A 19,043-nucleotide genomic window follows, 5' to 3' on the forward strand; every position below is an offset into this window, starting at 1 on the left:
AGGGCTTATAAATCATGAAATCCAGCAACTCTTTGCATCCCATTTTCTACCAAGAATCCCTAAGAGCCACAAAGGCATTTAAAACCTCTCAGGGCTGGTGTTGTGGGGATAATCTCCAATCTGAATGTTTGCTGTGCTCAAAATTGCTGAAATATGGCAAATTTGGAGGAGGGGCGAGAAGGAAATTGTTCACCAGCTCAGAGTGAACCTAAAATTTTAAAAAATTTGGAAAAAAAATGTCCAGACAAACCTTATTCCTTCTTGTCGTTGCCCAGAAGAATGTTTGGTGTAGGGTTTAAAAAATTTTTATGGATATTTTAGTCTTAAAAGCAGCTAGCCCAGCAGGGTTTTCTCCTCACCCAAAAAACTCCTCTTGAATGTCAAAGAACCATTTGCTTCTTCCAAAAATAAATAATTTGGCACAAAACTCCCTTTGCTTTGACCTGGCCTGAACTTCCTTGGCTCCTTGCTGCTGCTTTCGCTCCTGTGCCTTGGCCCAGAAACCAGAGATGGCTGCAAACCCCTCGGGCTCAGCTGCCTTGGGATCCCATCCCTGACATCCAGGCTTGGAATGGGAGCTGGGAGCACCCAGATTTGGAGTGGGTGGGAAATTCTGGAAGGTTCCAGTGGTCCAAAGGGGCAGGAGCAGGCTGGAGATGCTTCCAGGACGAGAAGCAGCTTGGACAGACCCACGTTCAGTTCCCCAAAACCTGCTCCTTCCTATTTCCTTAAAATCAATATTCTATCTCTTTCCAGGGGTAAAGCAGGACCTGCAGGGAGTAGATGATGCTGGGTTTGGATTTTTCCCACATAAACCTGGATCTCTGTTCAACCACACGGGTCACCCAACCACACTGGAAACTATTTCCCATATTTTGAGCCTGGTTGCTTCCCAAAGCCAGCAGCTCTGTTTGAACACCCATAAATCCCAGGCTTGGAATTGGAACTGGGCTCACCTTGAAGCAAAATTTGGGTTGGGGTGGGGTACTGGGTTTTTCCCCCCCATTCTTTCTCAAAATCCTTATTCTTTAACAAACTCTATTGCCAGACAAAAGACAAATTTTCTTTGAATGTCAAAACAGGATGTTTTTGACAATCTCAGGACATTCAAAGAGCGTTTTTTTTTGTTTTCTTTTTGAAACAGGAAACTCGTCTGAGAGCCCTTTCCTGCAAATGGTTTCAGTTGTGACAAAACTGCCACGTTCTGACATTGGGGCATTTTTTATACAAAAAGATGCCACATGTAAAAATTTTTGAAAAACCCATCCAGGTTACTCAGTCCTGGAGGTGGGTGTGGATTTTTCTCCTAAAAAATCTCATTAAAGGGAAATATGTGGAGATTGAGCTGTGGAGCAGCTGGGAATGGGAATGTTTGTCACGGATGTTTGGAGATCAAGGTCATTAAGGGGGATCTACCCATGGCATTGCAATCCAGGTGTCTCTGCTGCATCCCCAAATCCCCATGGCACCTCTTTGAGCACAAGGGGATGGAGGATGCTGGAGGAACATCAGCGGAGCAGCGCTGCTGAGATGCTCAATTCTCAACAAGGAACCGAAAGGAGATTTGCAAGTCAAACTCTCTCCCCCTCTTTGCACCCACAGGGAAACAGGGCTCCAGCAGCTCCAGGGGGCTGAAAAGAGGGGGAGGAGTTCATGGTGGGTGACAGGGGAGGAGCTGGTGGGGTCTGGGTGGTGGAAAATGCTTTGGGTGTTTCCCAGTGTCAGAGTCTGGATCCTGCTCAGAACCTCGGAGCTGCTCCTGGAGTCCTGCCCCTTCCAGGTGTTGGACCTGAGCTGGGGAGGGATTGCAGCAGGGGGAATCACAACCCTGGCACCACTAAAACTGGACCTGGGGCTCTGCATCCCTGGGTCTCATCAGGTGAACCTGGATGCATTCATGAAACCATTCCAGGAGCTCTCTTAGCCTGGCTTTGACAGCCTCCAATACAGCGGTGGGGAAAACAATCTGGTTTACACTCAGGCACAGACATTTCAAGAGTTTTGTACTTATTTGCTTAGAGATGGCATCAACTCATCCCAGCCTGGCTTAAAACCATCCCTTGTGGATCAGCTCATCCCAGCCTGGCTTAAAACTGTCACCTTGTGGGATCAACTGATCCCAGCCTGGCTTAAAACTGTCACCTTGTGGGATCAACTCATCCCAGCCTGGCTTAAAACCATCCCTTGTGGATCAGCTCATCCCAGCCTGGCTTAAAACTGTCACCTTGTGGGATCAGCTCATCCCAGCCTGGCCTCAGACTTGGCTGGGTCTTGTCCAGTCCTCAGCAGGATGAGCACCCCATGTCAAAAGAGCAGCTGCTGGGTTGAGATGGCTCCTCCAGAGGCTTCTAAACATGCCCTGGGCCTTGCCTGGCAAAGCTCTGGGATGTCTCCATGTGATCCCAGCTCTGTCAAAGCTCAGGGAGCATCAGTGAGCCTGGTGGGGACAGCAGGACCCCAGACAGAGTGAGAAAGGTGGAATCACCATCAAGCCCCATCTGGTTTCTGTATTGTTGGGTGGTCTGGAAGTTCTGGGATTAATGGGATCCATCCACAGTTCTTTGCATTCCTCCTCTCTGTTCTGGCCAGGCTTCTGTGAGGACTTGCAGGAGAAGTCAGAATATCAATATCAGATGGAATGTAAGGAAATATTCATTCCTTCTGTCAAGGAGATCCAGAGGAAGGAGGGAGGAATTAACCAAATGTGAGATCAAGACAGGAAGATGTGTCCTGCTCGTTCCACTTGTACTTCTGTCACCCAGAGCAGGGAGAGGAGGGATTTGGCTCCTCATCACTGTGCTGGATACAAACAAACAGCAACAGCAGCACCAGGGCTCTGACACGAGAGACCAAAATCTACCTGCAAGGAAGAGAAGAGCAGCTTCACTGGAATTTCAGCAAAGGGAGAACACTGCAGTGAGAAATACCTTGATTTTTTTCTTGTACAGCCCAGATTAACAGGACTGTGGTGCTGGAATTGTTCTCCTCCATTCCCTTCCCTCAGACTGTGCAATGTCCTTGGTGCTGCTGGGCTCGGTCAGTGTTCCAGCACTGCCCATCAGAAATGTTCCACAGGAGTGCAAGGCACCAATAAAATTGCTCCCCAGAGGGGATTTTCAGACTCGTCTTTCATCTAATTTGATTAGCTTGGCTCATTTCCTGCTCTCCCTGCGATCCCACTGATGAGATGTGCAATCCCAGGTTTATGGTGCCCAGACTGGGATCACTCAGTGACAGGAGGGAGCTCTGCAGGCACAGCCTCAGCCTGGCTCAGTGATTCTGCCTCCTCTGAGTCCCCAAGCTCCATCTCTGCACCTCAGTGTTGGGAGACCATGGAATCACAGGATGCTGGGATGGTTTGGGTTGGAAGAGACCTCAAAGCTCATCCAGTCCCACCCCTGCCATGGGCAGGGACTCCTTCCACTGTCCTGGGACGTCCTTCCACTGTCCTGGGACGTCCTTCCACTGTCCTGAGACATCCTTCCACTGTCCTAGGACGTCCTTCCACTGTCCTTGCTCCAAGCCCTGTCCTGGACACTGCCAGGGATGGGGCAGCCACAGCTGCTCTGGGAATTCCATCCCATCCCCATCCCCACCCTCCCAGGGAAGAATTCCTTCCCAAAATCCCATCTACTCCTGCCCTCTGTCCATGGGGACAGGACCCTGTCCTGTCCCCACCACCTTATGAGGTGAACCATGAGCAGGCTGGGGGCTCCTGAGCCACCCCAGAGCATCTGAGGGCCTTGGAGCTTCTGGGCAGGGCCAGACCTGCTGTGCCTGTGCACAGGAACGTCCTGGTGTGATCCCAGATTTCCTCCTGTTGCCTTTTGGGGGTCTCAGCTTTGTCCCTCACCCCATGTGAGGGGATGGGAGGCAGGGCTGTGCACTCTCAGCCCTGTTATCTGCTCTTTAAACAGTGTTAAACCTCCAAAAATAAATCCTCTGGAAGAGCTTGGTTTTGTTCAGCTCCTCACCTGGCAGTGCTCCTAAAACATCCAGGAGTTTTCACGGAGCTCTTTAGGATAAGATTTGACACTTCCATCACTCCTTTTAATCCTGAAGTACTTTTCCAACCTGAGACCACTGCTTCAGTCATGTTCATGGAATAGTGGGGTTTTTCCCTAAAAACCAAATCCTACATCATCCTGGGAGCCCTGCTCATCCTCCATCCCTGTGGAAGCAGTGAGGGCTCAGCACACTGCTCAGCCACGAGGGGATTATTGGGATGATGGCACTGCAAAGGGAGCACTGGGGAGTGGTCCTGCTTTGGGAAAAAAACCAAAAACCCACATGTACAGAATACAGAGGACACTGAATTTGGCTCCAATCCTCTGCTGGAGATTGGCTGCTGCTGTTGCTAACACCCAAAGCAGGACGTTCCAGAGTGAATTCCTACACAGCTCTACCTTCAGAGCCACTTTGGATCCGGACAGAGCGATGCTGTTCAGGCTTTGGGAACAGTTTTAAGGGTGAAGGAGCTCCCAACCCTCAGAATGCCCCAGCACATGATGCAGGGACAGGCTGAGGGCAGCACAGCATCTCCCTCGCCACCTCCAGAGGACAAATTTACCCTGGACTGGGATTTTCCATCTATCTGCCCTTGGCCAGACCCCAAATGCTTAAACCCCTCTTCCTGCCACACTGTGGGGAAGATGGAAACACTCACCCCCTTCTAAGAGAGTCAACTCTCCCTGTTTATTGCTAAACTGATAACAAACATCTGGGATAAATAAAATGCACCCTGGAACCCGCAGCCAAACCCAGCAGTGGTGTGAAAGCCCCAGGACAGAGCTGGGGCACAGCAGCCACACCAAGGGGGTTCAGTGCCAAAGGCCCCATTCTGAGGTTGCCCTTGGACTTGATCCTTCCAGGCAGGAATTTAACAGGCTGCTTTCCTTTCAATTGCCACAAAGAGGGGAGTGGCCCCCAAATCCTTGTTCTTCTCAGTGCTGGACTCCAGGAAGGTTTTGAGGGGAGAGGTGGGAGAAGATGCTTTTGGCTCCAATGGACCAGGAGCTTGTGCTGCTATGGAGGATCCTCTGGAGCTTCTGTTTCCAGGAAGGCTCCAGAGGAGCATCCATGCAAGTTGAGGCAGGATTGCCAGGAAAAATGAAGCAAATTTGGAAAAAATTTACCAGTAGCTTGTTGCAGGAGCTGTCCACCTTCTTCCAGACATGCAGGTGTTGCCTGGCCCTGGAAGACGTCAGTAGTGTGGCAGTGAGGTGTGGCTGGTATTAAACAGGACACGACTGGTGGGTTTGATTGGAAAAATGCAAATGGATTGAGATGGAGATGAGGGTGTGTGGCTGGGGGGGAGCAGGACAGGGTGGGGAGGGCCTGGCACAGGGTGCCCAGAGAAGCTGTGGTTGCCTCATGCCTGGAAATGTCCAAGGCCAGGTTGGACAGGGCTTGGAGCCACCTGGGATGGCAGAAAGTTCCCTGCCCATGGCAGGGGCATGGAATGAGATGGGCGTTAAGGATCCTTCCAATCCAAGCCATTCTGGGGTTCTGTGGCATTATCCCCTCCATTACAGCAATCCTGCTGCTCCCCAAAATCTGCCCCTGCCTCATCTGGTCAGATGCTGGAAGAGGGAGCAGGGTCTTGGCAGGGTGGCCAGAGCTGGAAAGACGCTGGAGAAGGATGGATGGCATTTGAAGAAAGAGGGCAGCTGGAGAAGGATGGAATGATGGAGAAAGATGGAATGATGGGGAAGGATAGGATGATGGAGAAGGATGGAATGATGGAGAAGGATAGAACGATGCAGAAGGATGGAACAATGGAGAAGGGATGATGGATAAGGATGGAACAATGCAGAAGGATGGAATGATGGAGAAGGAAGGGATGATGAAGAAGGATGGGACGATGGAGAAGGATGGAACAATGGAGAAGGATGGAATGATGGAGAAGGATGGGGTGATGGAGAAGGATAGAACAATGCAGAAGGATGGAACGATGGAGAAGGAAGGGATGATGCAAAAGGATGAGATGATGCAGAAGGATGGCATCTCCCCGCTAATGAGGCTGGGAATGTGCAGTGCTGGAGCTGCCTGGGCTGGAGTTAAAGGGGTGGTAATTACCTGATTACTGCCTAATGAAGGACAATTGAAATGGATAAGCCGTGCTTAGTGCTCGGAAAAACCCGAGGAGTTTCTAGGGAGACCAAACGGCCGAGATCTCGGCTGGAGGGGGGAAAGGGAGGCTGCAGCTCCTTGCCGAGCGAGGCCGGGGAGGACGATCCCATTTCTGACTCACGATCCCCAAATCTGACCCATCCCGGAGTCATCCCACGGGATGACCTCATCCCACAAACCCAGCTGAAGCCAAGCATCAGCTCCGTGCAGCATGCTCGGAGCACAGGGAAGACAAACGGCACCGGCTGCCCCAGACCCCCCGGCGGTTCCCTCTCCCCCGCGGCTCGGGGCCGTTCCAGCCGCCGCGGCTTCCAGCACGTCTCGCAGGGCCTGGGCAGAGCTGGAAAATGATGTTTAATGCGTCTGCCTGGGCGGGAGGTGATTAATTTGTCTGGGGGCATGGAAGCGCTGGTCGTGTTTGTGGCCGTGGAGCTGCTTTCATCCAGGGAGGCGCAGGAGAAGCTGCGAACACCCAGGAGCTGGGGCAGACATTTATTTGCCTTCTTGAATAAATATATTTAATCCTTAAGCCTTGGCTGACCTCCTGCATGAATGGGTGCCCTGTTGGGAAAAACCATCCCACCCAAAGCAGGGCGGCCAGGGATGCGGTGGGAACGCCGTGCCAAGGGGAAGGGCAGGGGCCCGGCATCCCGGCACGACAAGAACCGCCGGGAGGGGGGAAGGCCTGCGGAGATTATTGCCCCCAGCGCACAGCTGGGCTATTTCTGCTGCCGCCAGATAAAAGGCTGGAAGTTTATCCAGGCCGGGTGCAGCAGGGCTAGGTTTCCTGCAGACAGGTGAAACGCTGAGCACGGACTGAGCCGGGAGCAGACGGCCCTGGGGAATGCGCCAGCCCCGCTCGGAGCCGCTGCAGCCCCCGGTGCCCCGGCACGGGCAGACGGGAGGGGCCGCGCCGGGCCGATAACAGCCCCGGAAAGGCAGCAGAGACACCCGGCCGGCCCCTGGCTCTCGTCACTGCTCCCTGCCAGGGAGGCTCCTGCACCTTGTCAGCCTCGGGTAATGGGAACCAGCTGCCGTGGGGGAGGGAGAGCGGGGGATGGGACCACTCATAATTCCTGCGGCTTGCGCGGGGCTGCGGCGGGAGGGAGCGATGGGGATGGGGATGGGGATGGGGAAGGGGAAGGGGAAGGGGAAGGGGAAGGGGAAGGGGAAGGGGATGGGGATGGGGATGGGGATGGGGATGAGGATGGGATGGGGAAGGGGATGAGGATGAGGATGAGGATGAGGATGAGGATGAGGATGGGATGGGATGGGATAGGGATGGGGAAGGGGATGGGGATGGGGATGGGGAAGGGGATGGGGATGGGGATGGGGATGGGGGTGGGATGGGATGGGATGGGAATGGAATGGGATGGGATGGGATGAGGATGAGGATGGGGATGGGAATGGAATGGGATGGGATGGGGATGGAATGGGATGGGATGAGGATGGGATGGGATGAGGATGGGGATGGGGATGGGGATGGGGATGGAATGGATGGGGCTGGGATGGAGATGGGGTGGGATGGATGGGATGGAATGGGGATGGGAATGGGGATGAGGATGGGATGGGGATGAAATGGAGATGAGGATGGGGAGGGGATGGGGATGGAATGGATGGGGATGGGATTGGATTGGATGGGGTTTGGATGGGGATAGAATGGGGATGGGGATGGGATGGAGATAGGGATGGAATGGGGATGGTCTGGGGATGTAATGGGGATGGGAATGGGAATGGAATGGGGATGGAATGGGGATAAGGATGGGATGGGGATGGAAGGGGGATGGAATGGGGATGAGGATGGGGATGGGAGGGGATGGGGATGGATGGGGTTTGGATGGGGATAGAATGGGGGCGGGATGGACATGGGGATGGGATGGGGATGGAATGGATGGGGATGGGATGGAGATAGGGATGGAATTATCATGGAGTGGGGTTGGAATGGGGATGGGGATGGAATGGGAATGGGAATGGGGATAGGGATGGGGATGGGGGATGGGGAGGAGGTACCCAAAGAACCTGGCAGTGCAGATGCAGGGGATGCTGAGGATGCAGGGGATGCTGAGGATGCAGAGGATGCTGAGGATGCAGGGGATGCTTGGCCCCCCAGACCAGCTCTCGGGACCTGCTCACCTGTGGGTGCAGCTGACACTTCACTGAACTCTTTTTCCATTTCCCATTCCCCAGGGTGGGTGTGATGTTCCTGCCTGCCTTCCCCTGTCCCAGAGGAAAGATTTGTACAGAGGGAATTCCATACCCCAAAGCTGAGCTCAAGGCTAAAGCTCATGCCCAAGAGACAAGCTGATATTTTATCCCAAAATATCCATTTCACCCCCCAAACTGTGGCAGAGCTCAAATCACTGCTCTGCACAGAGAACAGCCCTCCCAGGAGAAGTGGTCCCATGGAGAGGATTGTTCTGGGTGTGTGACCTCATCCTCCTTCCCTGTGCTCCTGCTCTCCAAAGTCACCAACACCCCAAACTCTCCTCGTTCCTTGCAGGATTTTTACCCTCTGTAGCTGGGAATTGGAGCAGAGGAAGGATTTACACCCTTGTCCAGGCTGGGCTTCTGGGAAGAGCAGCATCTCCAAGGAACTGGCTCCATAATTGTGTTAGCCACGCTCATTTTCAGGAACAGGTTGCTGTTAACGAGTTTTAATTAAAACCATCTTCACAGTGTCAGCAAGTTGAAGCTGAGGGCAGTGTTTCACATGCACGGTAATATTCCCAGCCAGATCACAGGCAGGGTGTCTGCCAGCATCCCAATTTTGGGGCAAAAAAAGCCAAATTTGCCAACCCAAGTGGCTGAAGCCCTGCTTGGACCCCACAAACAAAGCCCAAGGGCAACTCAGCCCCTTCCAGAACCATGGCTGCTTCTCCCTCCCCCATCTCCCAAACTTTCTCCAGGCTAATTTTAGCAATAAGCCCTCCCAGAAATTATCTCTGGAGTTTAATCCCACTTGTGGAGGAGGAAAGGAAGAGTTTTCCTCCAGTGGAATTACTCTCTGCTCTTTTCTTGCCATGAAATTCAGGTTTTGGCTGTTCAGAACCTCTGGAAGAGATTTTCCTCCTGCTTTTTCCCAGCCCTGGCTCTGCCCAGAGATTTCACAGCTCATTGCAGCCACACTTTGAGTCCATCCTGAGTGCTTTAAAGGCTCTTCTGGGCTCTCTCACGCTTTCAGTGCTCAGGGAGATGGGATCAGGGAGGGACATGGGATCAGGGCACTTTTGGATGTGCTGCTGCAGTGAGGTGGGATCCGGGCTGGGTTTGGGCTCCTGAAATCCCAGGATGCATCTCAGGATCCAGGAGTGCAGCCCTGGCACAGCTGCCTGCCTTTTGCAGCTCTGCCTGTTGGATCACATTCCTGGGCTGCTCAGAAAAGGGATTTAATTCACCAAGAGACAAAATTCCACTTCAGTCTATCAGTGGAAAATGAACATTGAATTCCAGGGGCTGTTTGGATCTATTTCCCTACTCAACCCCCAATACAAGAAGATCTAAAACCTTGTGCTTCTCATCACAGAAATGCAATATTTTCCCTTATTTTCCCTCTCAAATCAGGTCTCCAACCCAAATCTGTGGCTGCCCTTGGCTTTTTGTCTCCTTCTTGTGCCAGGCCTGGAAAGGATTTCCAGGGAGGAGGTGGGATGGTGCCTTTGCCACATCAGGTCTCAGCTCCACCCTGGGGATGGGGTGAGCCCAAAGGGTTGTTGGGACGTGGGGCAGGAATCAAAGCCGTGCCTTTAATGTGGGATTGTCCCAAAGGAATTCCAAAGGCACAAATCCTGCACGGACACGAGCACCACTCACCCACCACAAAGCCCAAGCACTGGAGAAAAGCTGAATAACTTGGGAATCTCAACTCTGCCTTTCTAACCTGGACTGAAAAGACTTGGCTTGCTGTTAAATAAAGGAAACTCCTGCTGGAGGGGCAATTTTGGACCTGGCAGTCCCAGAGTGGGCGCAGGGTGGGTTTGGTCTGAAATCCTGAGTTCTCCCAGCACTGCTGGGTGATGCAGGAGCCATGGGACCCAGCTGGGGGAGGGGCAGGAGCGGCGGGGCCGGGGGATCCTCCCGGGGCATCCCGGCAGGCAGGATCCTGACCCCGAGCAGCTGGGAAGGGAGGGAGGCTTTTTCCAAGGACCCGGGTGTAAGAGCCTGAATGAGAGATGTGGGACTCCAGGCACGTCTCCAAAATGCAGTTTATTGTATTCAAAATGCAGTTTATTGTATCCAAAATGCAGTTTATTGTACCCAAAATGCAGTTTATTGTATCCAAAATGCAGTTTATTGTACCCAAAATGCAGTTTATTGTATCCAAAATGCAGTTTATTGTACCCAAAATGCAGTTTATTGTACCCAAAATGCAGTTTATTGTACCCAAAATGCAGTTTATTGTATCCAAGACATTGCAGCAGTCCAGGGTGGTGGGTGACAGAGCTGTGCCCACAGCTGTCAGCTCCAGCTGCAGGCAGGCCTGGAGACCCTTTGGTTTGGTTCCATTGCATTACAGACTTTTCTTTGCTGAGCATCTTCATACAGTAGAACCAATCTATGCCTTGGCTATTATCTATAGCCTATGATAACTGCCATCATTACTATATTCATGGTCCTGCTCTCCAATCACTAAAGTCAGTACATTACAGTTTAAGCCAGAAGTTGTTTTTCAGTTTTCTTGCCATGGAAAATTCTGAGACCTTTTTTCTCCTTGCCACCTCAGCAGGCTTGTTTGCCTGTGCTCTGTTCCTGCTTGGTAAAAACATCTTCTTGTTTGGGGTGGGTTTATCCTTTGCTCTGAGCCATAAAAACCCCTTCTAACTCACACACCCTTTGCCTCCTTAGTTACCCAGTCAGACTGGCTCAGCAATTCTTTTCTTCTATATCAAAACTTACTTCCACCTCTATTCCTTCTTCAGATTCTACATTCTAAAATCTTTCTGCCAAGCACACATATCTGTGAGACTTTCTTGTCAAACTTTCATCCTTCCCAACACCCGGGGAGATAAAGCAATTAAAACTGACCATGTGCAGAAAGAGAGCGGGGATGCCCCAGGGTTGGGGGATAACATTTGGGATTGAGCCTCCAGCAGGGTGGGGTTTGCTGCACCTCCCTGCAGGGATGCCCAGAACTGTGTCTGGGAGGCAGAGCTCATTCCAGCTGGGAAGCAGAGTTAATCCAGTCCCTTCCCCAGCCCCAGCTCCTGGCAGGTTTGACAGATCCCAGGGCTCCTTCCCAAGTTCTGCCCATCCCTCACTCGGCTCCTGCAGCAGGAGCAGGACATGGGCACAGCATCCCCTCCTGCCTCTGCCAGCCTCAGGTTCCACAGGGAAAAATACCAGGAGAAGTCCTGGCTCCCTCAGTCGTGGGGAAGATTTGGGGATTTCCTTGGCAGTGCCCATGAGATCCCCACACCTCTTTGGACCCATGGGAAAGGATTTTGGGGTTGGTTTTGGGGCTTTGCCAGGACTGCCAGGTCTCCAACTCTCTGGTTCCTACAGAACCCCCTTCCCATCCCATAAAGCACGACAAAGTTCCCTCTTTTTCCACCTGAGCTCATAAAAAGCAGAGGAAATAGGGTGGATGTGGCATTGCAAAGCCTACAGCACAGATTTCATGGATGTTTGTGGGAAAAGCTGCTTTCCTTGGGGGGGATGAGAGCAGCACAAGGCCAAATCTGTCCTGCAGTGAAAATCCAGGGATAAAATACTTTATCCAGAGATTTTTGCTGACATTTCTCCCTGCAGAGTGTCCTGGGCAGAAAAAAAGACCAACCCCAAAGCCCTTTTCTTTTGCCTCTGTGGGGCTGGGACTCTGCACTCCCAAATTCCTGCTGTTCCCTTTCCAGCCCAGCCTTGGAGAAGAATAACCCCATTGAATGGGCCAAGTTAATCAGGTGAGCTCCTGACACACCTCATTTATCTTCCCTGAGCCCAGGAGACCCAAAAAATGGGATTAAAAGCAGCGATAAACAAAAGATCCCAGACGGCCAAGAGATTTGTGGATTTTCCCCTGATCTGAACTCTGGGCCCAACATTTGGTTTTTATTTGGGAATAATAGGAAGTGACAGAATTGGGCTTTTTCTGCCTCACTTTGTGACTGATAAAAATATCCTGGAGGAGGTGGGAGGAAGGTCTGGGAAGGGGATGGATGGTGGGATCCACTGATTTGCCTTTTCTGGGAATTAGTGGAGAGTCTCCCCCACTTTGTTATTACAGAGGGATGGCAGCTCCCACCTCCCTTCCCCTGGTGCTTCCCTGGGTCTCCCTGTCCAGAGGGGAACAGGAGCTCATTCCTGGGTTATGGAGAGTGCAGGGCTTGGGATGAAAACACTCCCAAAACATTCTCAGCCTCCAGGGCCACCCCCATCCATCACCCTGGATCCAGCCCCAAACATCCATCACCCCCAGGAGCCCTCTCTGCATCCCTCTGATGCCTTGCAGAGCCCCAGCAAATCCCCTTCCTCCCCTGCAGTCCCTCAGCCTGCCCTGCTCTCCCTCGGATCCAACAGAAATCCCATTTCCCATGGGAAAAACTCCTCTCCTTATGAGCATTCCCATCTCCCAGCTCTGTCTCCAGGCAATTTTGGGTGCTACAGAGCTGCTGCTTGCACTGGGCATCAGGGGCTCCATGTCTGCAGGATGTGCCAGCAGAGGGAAATGCATCCCTGGGGGAACCCTGACTGCTGAGAGTTTGTACTGCCAGGCACTGACCCCCAGGAGAGCACTGCATTGACCTGAGGCTGTGGAGAAGCTTCCAGAATGGAATGATAGCACTGGGATTGTGAGTGTGGGGTTTGGATAGAAGTGTGTGATATCACAGGGTGGAAAACTTAGAGTTTAAGGGTTTAGAATATAGCAATATATATAGAGCAAGATGGAGGCTTTAGGGCAGAGGCTGCTCCTTCACCTTCACCTTCACCTTCACCTTCACCTTCACCTTCACCTTCACCTTCACCTTCACCTTCACCTTCACCTTCACCTTCTTCTTCTTCTTCTTCTTCTTCTTCTTCTTCTTCTTCTTCTTCTTCTTCTTCTTCTTCTTCTTCATCTTCTCCTCATCCTCTCCTCCTTCTTCTCCTCCTCCTCCCCTTCTCCTCCTCCCCCCCTTCTCCTCCTCCCCTTCTCCTTCTCCTTCTCCTTCTCCTTCTCCTTCTCCTTCTCCTTCTCCTTCTCCTTCTCCTTCTCCTTCTCCTTCTCCTTCTCCTTCTCCTTCTCCTTCTCCTTCTCCTTCTCCTTCTCCATGGGTTTGGATGGTTTTGTGTAATTGGATAAAAAAGTCCCCATTGCAGGCATGGGTGATTGCTTATTGGGTTAAAAGTAAAAATAATTTAGGAGTCATTTCTTAATTGGACAGTTTAGCCTTAAAAGGCCTTGTAGAGAGGGATATGGGACCATTTTTAGTTTGTTGGAGTGAAGTGCTGTACAACTGAGGTTTGTGAGACTATAACATGAATAAGAACTAATGAACATCTGAGTCCAAACAAGAAATTCCATCTCACACATTTAATCCCCACCCTGGTAAAAAGAAGATAAAGCCCAACACATCCCTAAACATTTCTGGGGACAAATAAACCCTAAACATTTCTTGGGACAAATGGAAGTTCCTTCCTAGGATTTATAAGAAATAGATACATGGGGGGTACAAAGCCCTGGAAATTAAAATTTTCCAGCAGTTTTCTCCTTCCACAGTTGCCCTTTCTGCCCTGGATGAATTATGTTCCTTCATTTGGAATTTCCCGAGAGAAGCACAGAAATCCATCACCAGGCTCTGAAAAATCATCAGTGATCTCTTCAGTTCTGAATTTTTAGGGAAAACTGTTTTTTTTCTGAAAGATTTTAAAAAAAGATTCATAAAAAAGATTCATTAAAAAAATAAATGCAAAAAGCATCTTTTTATGTCACTTCTGAGAGCTGCAGCCTTGTTCCTTGTTCCTGGAGCTCTAATTCAGGATCATTGGTAAACTCTGGATCTAAGGGATGCATCTTTACAGGTTGGATTGTTTGAATTCAATAGAAAACAATCCTGAGAAGGGAAAAAATCCAAACACCCAGGATGGTGGAAACAGCCCCTTTTTTACAGCTTAGGATGTGCTAAAAGCAGTGAGGGCTGGGCTGGCTGTGCAGGTGTTTAGGAGGGAATGTTCTGATCTGGATGTAAAATTCCAGGGAAAGCTCAGCCCCCACCCCACCCCCGATTTTAAGGAGTTATCCAAGGGGGAATTTAGTTCCTTACAGAATTTCTCAGCAGGTTGGTGGAGATGGGCAAGAACAAAAGAGGTGCTTCCCAAAAACCAGTGTTGCACAGCAGATTCCAGGTGCACTGGGATTTAACCCCTTGGCTCACCTGGAAACACCTTCCTGGGACCCTGTGGGCCAGGAGAGCCAGAGTCTCCCTGTCCCTAAGGCCCTGCACCATTTGGGGTTGGGTTTCCCACACTGAGCATCCCAAAGCTTCCCAGAGGGGTGCAGCAGGCAGGAGGGACGGGAGGAGGGGCCCTGACCCCAAAGGGAGAAGCAGCTCTGTCCCTACTGCCCTGGAGGGGAGCGGGAGTGTAGGAGGAGCAGGGTGGGATCTGGGGTGTCCATGACCCCAGAGCCCTGGGGATGGGGGTGGGGGGCATCACTGCAGGTATCACAGCCCCCTGCAAATCTGGGCTGTGGAAGGGCTGGATTTGGGAAACACTTCTGAGCTGGGATTCACATCTAAGCAAAGCCCCTCTGGCTTCATCCCAGGGATGCTGGAAGCTGGGATGAGCTCTAAGAGCTGACAGAATTCTCTCCATATCTGTTCCCACTCATGTCAGGTCCCCTGAGCTGTTCCTGTGTCTTCCACTCCTCACATTCCTCCCAAACCCAATTTTACAGATGAACCTCCACTTCTTTTAATTGAGGAGGATTCCAGACTTCATTCCATCCCAAAAACCTCACCTTGGGCGCCTCAGGGGCTTGGGAAATCCCTGCCCATCCCCAGAGGATGCACAGAGAGAGTCAGGAGCTTTGAGATCCTCTCCAAACCCCAGAAAGAGGGGTGGGATGAGCTGGACTCAGTGCACATGGAAAGGCTTCAGTTTTAAACTGGAGCAGGAAAAATGCAGGAAAAAACCATCCAGGGCATTGTGTTTTCCATGGTTCAGCATCTCCTGTGCAGTGTTTAAGAGAATAATAATGAATAAAGAGAATAAAGAGGGAATAATGTCATGGAGATGATGGGATCCACACAGCCAGACACGCTGCTTTCCTGGGGAAACTGAGGCCTGGAAGAACCCTGCCTGGAGCCTTCCTGGAGCCCTGCCTGGAGCCCTGCCTGGAGCCCTGCCTGGAACCCTGCCTGGAGCCTTCCTGGAGCCCTGCCTGGAGCCTGTCCTGGAGCCCTGCCTGGAGCCTGTCCTGGAGCCTGTCCTGGAGCCTTCCTGGAGCCTGTCCTGGAGCCCTGCCTGGAGCCTGTCCTGGAGCCCTGCCTGGAGCCTGTCCTGGAGCCCGTCCTGGAGCCTGTCCTGGAGCCTTCCTGGAGCCTGTCCTGGAGCCTGTCCTGGAGCCTTCCTGGAGCCTGTCCTGGAGCCTGTCCTGGAGCCTTCCTGGAGCCTGTCCTGGAGCCCTGCCTGGAGCCTGTCCTGGAGCCTGTCCTGGAGCCTGTCCTGGAGCCCTGCCTGGAGCCTGTCCTGGAGCCTGTCCTGGAGCCTGTCCTGGAGCCCTGCCTGGAGCCTGTCCTGGAGCCTGTCCTGGAGCCTGTCCTGGAGCCTGTCCTGGAGCCCTGCCTGGAGCCTGTCCTGGAGCCCTGCCTGGAGCCTGTCCTAGAGCCTGTCCTGGAGCCCTGCCAGGAGCCCTGCCTGGAGCCTGTCCTAGAGCCTGTCCTGGAGCCCTGCCTGGAGCCTGTCCTGGAGCCTGTCCTGGAGCCTGTCCTGGAGCCTGTCCTGGAGCCCTGCCTGGAGCCCTGCCTGGAGCCTGTCCTGGAGCCTGTCCTGGAGCCCTGCCTGGAGCCCTGCCTGGAGCCCTGCCTGGAGCCTGAACTGGAGCCCTGCCTGGAGCCCTGCCTGGAGCCCTGCCTGGAGCCTGTCCTGGAGCCCTGCCTGGAGCCCTGCCTGGAGCCTGTCCTGGAGCCCTGCCTGGAGCCCTGCCTGGAGCCCTGCCTGGAGCCTGTCCTGGAGCCCTGCCTGGAGCCTTCCTGGAGCCCTGCCTGGAGCCTGTCCTGGAGCCCTGCCTGGAGCCCTGCCTGGAGCCCTGCCTGGAGCCTGTCCTGGAGCCCTGCCTGGAGCCCTGCCTGGAGCCTGAACTGGAGCCCTGCCTGGAGCCTGTCCTGGAGCCCTGCCTGGAGCCCTGCCTGGAGCCTGTCCTGGAGCCCTGCCTGGAGCACTGCCTGGAGCCTTCCTGGAGCCTTCCTGGAGCCTGTCCTGGAGCCTGTCCTGGAGCCTTCCTGGAGCCTTCCTGGAGCCCTTCCTGGAGCCCTGCCTGGAGCCTGTCCTGGAGCCTTCCTGGAGCCTTCCTGGAGCCCTTCCTGGAGCCTTCCTGGAGCCTTCCTGGAGCCCTTCCTGGAACCCTTCCTGGCTGGACTGGAAATGCACAATGGCTGTGAAGGGGATGAGAACCTTTGGTCCAGGTCTCCATCCTGGCGGGTGAGGAGCACTGCCTGAGTTATGGGATGTCCCAGGACCTGCTGCAGCCACAAACAGAGCTGGGTCCCTGGCATGGGGACGTGTTCCAGACCCTTTCCATGCCTCTCCTGCCCCTCTGGCGTCCTCAGGATTTGCTTTCTCCCCCTCAGGCCCGGAGCAGGGATGCAATCCCACGTTCTCCATAGACAGCATTCCCACAGTTTGGCAGTTTCTCCTCATTTTTCCCCTCCTTTACCCCACAATCCATATGGAGGGAAGAGCAGTGTGTTTGGAGATTAAAACCCACCCAAACTCTCCCACCAAGCCAAGGGAAACCCTCTGGAAAGCTCCTTTTTGGATTATTTGATGTGGCTCAGCACAGAGCAGCCACCTCCCATCCCTGGCATTACCCAGGCACCTGATTTTCTTCTGATTTTTGCTAATCCAAATCAAAATACTCTTTCTGTAAAGGTATATAAATCACTGTAAAGTCCTGACCTGCCATGGTCAACAGCCTCTCTCTGGCCCTGATCTGAGCCAGCATCTCCATGGCCATGAATATTGTTTTTGGAGACGTGTAAGGCAAAAAGATCCATTCTATTATCAGCAAAGGATCTCTTCTGGAGCTTGCAGGAGCTTCTTCTCTTTTAAAATCCAAATTAAAAAGGAGTTCAAAAGCAGAACTGTGGGAGAATCCCCCCGTTTTCCTGAGCAGAGCATCTCCCGTGGCTGCAGCTCCATCCCGGGGAGCAGCTGTGCCTGCGGGAGCCCTGTCCCGCCTGTCCCGGCTGTGTTATTGTGAGTGTCACGTTACAAATCCCCTTTCCATGCCCAGAACCCGGCGGGAAAATAAACGGGGCGAGGTCAGGACCCTGCCAATAAACAGGAACCAGCCAGGGCTGGAGTGGGGCCGAGGGGATTTGCCGGCCTGGCCCTGCAGGTCCTGGCTCTGAGGTGGTCATTGTCCATCCCCATCCTGCCAGGACACACAAATCCCCCGGGAGCAGCAGCCCTGGGAGGGGCTGGAGTCACTCACAACCCCTGCAGGTCGATCTATAATCGATCATCTTGCAGAGACAAAGGGGAATTGTTGGGGTTTCTCCAGAAATAATGTCTTTGGCCAAACCCCTTCCTTTTCCAGGGAATATTCCTTGGTGAATATTTGTATGGTCCACATTTGGGGGGTGAACATTCCTTCAATCAGAATAAAGCATGGCAGGAAACTCCAGGCTGGAGCTGTGGATCCAATCCTGGCACTCCCCATGGGGAATTTGGTTTTTGGCATCTGCTGAGACAAAGGGAAGGTTGAGGGCATCCCAGTGGGAGCCAGGGATCTTGGGAAGTAGCAGGGAAAGGGTTAACATGTATATTTCCACAGGAGAATCCCATCCCATCCCATCCCATCCCATTCCATCCCATCCCCATCCCATCCATCCCACCCCATCCCATCCCATCCCATCCCATCCCATCCCATCCCATCCCATCCCATCCCATCCCATCCCATCCCATCCCATCCCATCCCATCCCATCCCTTCCCATCCCATCCCATCCCATCCCATCCCATCCCATCCCATCCCATCCCACCCCATTGCACTCACAGGAGCCCATGAGGGAATTCTCAGGAGCAGTCACCTTCAAGCTCCTCTTCTCCCTGCCTTCCCCAGCCCTGGATGCCCCTCCTGAGGATTTTTCTCCCTAATTAAGGATGTTCCCTGTGAATTTGTGGATTTGTTTTGCTGTGCAGGTTGGGGAAAGGCCAGAGAAGCAAAAATCTCCCCAGAGGGCACCAAAACTGAAGGTCTCCTCTTTCCATGTCTCTTTCCCACAGCTCCCTCCAGCACCTTCTGCCCTTCCATGGTTTGGAATGAGGGCCCTGGGTAAATATTTGCAGAATAGGGGAGAACTTAAAAAAAAGGGATTTGTTCCCCATTAGGAGAGAAATAAAATAATAATAAACCAGAGATATTAGAAAGACAATATGGTTCACAGTACTGGGGTTTCCATGGGATGAGGGGGGAGCCCTAGCACAGGTTGGGTGGATCCCTGGAAGTGTCCCAGGCCAGGCTGGGTGGGGCTTGGAGCACCCTGGGGCAGTGGGATCCTGCCCTGCCATGGCAGTGTGGAACAGGATGAGCTGGGAGGACCCTTCACAGCCCTGAGCACTCTGGGAGGCCACTGATGCCCTAGAACTGGGCTGGATGGAGTTAAGAATAAAGCAGGGATTTATTCAAAGGATCTCCTCCATGGATCCACCTCAGGCAGCACCAGAGCCCAGCCAGGGCTGCACCCAAGATGAACCAAAATGGTCCCAAAATGAACCC

Source organism: Fringilla coelebs, assembly GCF_963513975.1.
Source record: "Fringilla coelebs genome assembly, chromosome: 25".
Classification (NCBI taxonomy): domain Eukaryota; kingdom Metazoa; phylum Chordata; class Aves; order Passeriformes; family Fringillidae; genus Fringilla; species Fringilla coelebs.